This window comes from Aptenodytes forsteri, unplaced genomic scaffold, assembly GCF_000699145.1.
Source record: "Aptenodytes forsteri isolate BGI_AS27 unplaced genomic scaffold, ASM69914v1 Scaffold34, whole genome shotgun sequence".
Lineage (NCBI taxonomy): Eukaryota > Metazoa > Chordata > Aves > Sphenisciformes > Spheniscidae > Aptenodytes > Aptenodytes forsteri.
Window position 1 is genome coordinate 814,694 of NW_008795038.1, and position 3,069 is coordinate 817,762.

The window sequence follows — 3,069 nt, forward strand, 5'->3', positions numbered from 1 at the left end:
CTGGGTGGGGGTCACGGGATGCGGGGACACATCTGGGCTCATGGGGGCTTTGGCAAGGAGCACCCGGGTAGAGCAGGGGTCCCAGCACCGCTGTGCCCCCTTTGCTGGCTCAGCTGGTGGCCAGGATGGGTGGGGAGCCCAGGAGGGACCCCAGAGCCGAGGCAGGACCCTGGTGGCAGCCTGCATGGAGGGGGACGGGGGCACGGTCCCCGTGGATGCAGGGTGGCAATGACACCCCATGGAGAGGGGCTGCACTGGCTCGGGGGGGCGCGGCACCCCCCCCCACCCAAGCCCCCGCCCCCCCAGCTAAGCCCTGGTGCCAGGGTTTGCCCTCCGGCGGGTATGGCAACAGCAGCAGCAGCCCTGGGTGAGGCAGTGTCCCCAGCACCCGGGCATAGCCGGCTCCTGAACCATCCCGTCCTCCTGAACCATCACGTCCACAGAGCCTGGAGACGACATCCCCCAGGAGAAAGGTCTGCCGGAGACCTGCCAGCACTGCCAGGAGCCTCCGGCCCGGCACGGGGCAGACCCTGCTCCCGCTGACACCGACAGCTCTGCCTCTGCCCCTGCCCCGTGCCAACCCTCATGCAAGCACCACTGGGCAAACCACAGCTACAGCTCCTGCCCCCGAGCCCCGAAGCTCCAGACCCCAGGCCACCAGGCACGGGGATGGTGATGCTGCTGCTCCAGCCGGGCACCGCACCCTCCAGGCACCAGCACACCCCAAATCCGGCACCCGCCGCCCCGCTCCAGCCTGCACCGTGGCTGCATGGCAGCGGGGGCAGCCATGGCTCAGCTGCCAGTCCCCGCCAAGCCCCCGCTGCCGGCTGCAGCTGCCACATTACTATTCTGCCCAGAGCCTGCCCGAACAACCAGCGCGATTGTGGCAGGAGGAAGCCGGAAGGCCACGGTGCTGCCAGCGGAGCCGGCCTCACGGGGGACCTGCATGCAGCCCCGCAGTGGCCAGCGCGGTGCCCTCCCCACGGGACATCAGGGCTGGGATGGGTGCCCTGCCCTAACCCACGGCCCCGCTCAGCCGTACCCCACCGGTCCAAACCCCTGTCCAGCGCCGCCGTCCCTCCCCAGGCCACCGAGCACGGTGCCCAGTCCCTCGGGGATGCTCATGGCACACACAGGGCTCCCACGCATGGACCACAGTGCATCGCCCCATCACCAGCCCCGCGCCCTGACTGCGCTGCCCCTCTGCTGCCGCCTGCGCTGGGGCTCAACACCGCGCTGCCAGCTCCTGTGTGTCCTTGAGAAAGGCACCTGAAGGGCACAGAGGGTCTGGGGGAAGGTCCTGCTGCCCCGGCGGGAGCCGGCAGCGCACGGCTGCTCCCAGGCACTGCCCGGCACCGCATGGCACAGGCACGGAGCACCCTGGCTCCCGGCATGGCAGTGAGTGGATGCACCAGCCCCGCGTGCTTTGGCACAGCCCAGGCCACGCCAAACTCTTTGCCAGCGCTTGCGAAGGAGCTCAAGAGCCATCTTCTAAGGCTCGTGGATGCAAAGCCAAACCTGGGAGGAGCAGGGGGTGGTGTTCCCCCTCCTTTCAGCCGGTTTCCATGGTGAACACACTTTGTACCGCGAATGTCACCATTTTCCCTGGATAGTGGGACAGCAAGAGAGAAAATGACTCACTGAAAAGAGCCTTTTGAACATCAACGGGGAGCAGAGCGCAGTGACAGAAGCCTTTCCAACGGGGACCATCAGCTGAGCCACCCCTCGGCTACGGCTTGGGAACCGGAGCTTTGCAAACGAACCACTCTCCAAACCAATGAGCCTGTGAGGTCCGGCTGGTCCTGCCTCAGTTTCCCCACCTGCACAACCGGCGACCTGCGAGCCACGACCAGCCCAGGCTGGGCAGGGTGCCGCACCGGGGCGGGGGTACCACCACCACAACCCACCGCGACCGTCCAGCTGCCTGGGCAAGCAAGCACTGCTCTTCCCCATAACCGCAGCACAGGCGTTTGGTATGGCGATTGGAAACGTGGCATCATTTCAGAGGCCAAATGCTCCCAAAATCAGGTCGAATGCACCTGCAGCAGTGGCTGCCAGAGCACCAGGGCGCAGGGAGCACCAGGACACAAGGAACACCGGGTCACAGGGAGCACCGGGGCGCAGGGAGCAGTGCTGGCTGCATGCGGTGTGAAGGATCCCAGGGCTCTCAAGAGAAGCCAGGGGTCCCACTGCATCCTGCACCCCATCCTGAAGCTCTGCCCCCCACTCTCCCAGGAGGAGCGGGGTCCCCTGGCACCGGCACCGTGCCCTCCTCTAGCCTTGGCGCTTTGCACCAGCCCTGAGCCGCTCGCCGGCAGCCTGCTCGGACGTCCGCCTGCCACGATGGCCTCCGGGTCAAGGCCGGGGTGCTCGGAGCTGGCCCAAGCCAAGCAGGGGGTGCAGGTGGGTACACGCAGCACAGTGGCAGTGCTGCTGGGACTGGGGGGGCAGCACCCCACGGCTGAGCCCTGCACACCATGCCGGCACAGGCACCAAGCCGGGGTAGGTGAGGGGGGGTCACCACCCTAGGAGGGCTGGGACCCCTGCGCAGCCCTGCCTGGCACCATCACGAACCCCCCTGCCCCAGGCATGGGGGACCTGTGGGACCCTTCCAGCCGCGGCTCTGCAGCGCTTCCCCCCACCAAACCGCTTGTGCAGATCTGGCCTCGCCACGGGGGTCAGGCTGAGAACGGCCAGTTCGGTGCATCCTCCAGCCTGGCCAGCAGGAACTGCTGCATCACTCAGGTAGCCCCCAGCACCCAGGGCCAGCCCGGGCCAGTGACCTGCCCGGCAGCGGGGCCGGGATGCGCCGGCGGCTGTGTGCAAGCCAGGCAACACCGACCCCTCACCCCAGCCAGCCCTGCGGGGTGGGGACAGGCGGTGGTTTGGTGGTGGCAGCAGCGAGGCCACAGCTCCAGCGGCACCTGCCCCTGCCCTGGCAAACGGGAGCAGAACGGCAACAGAGACTGGGGATGCTGGGCGCAGCGGGGCGCAGCGGGGCGCAGCGGGGTGCAGCGGGGTGCAGCGGGGCACGCGCTGCCCTCCCACCCCATGGAGCTGCTGCCGCGG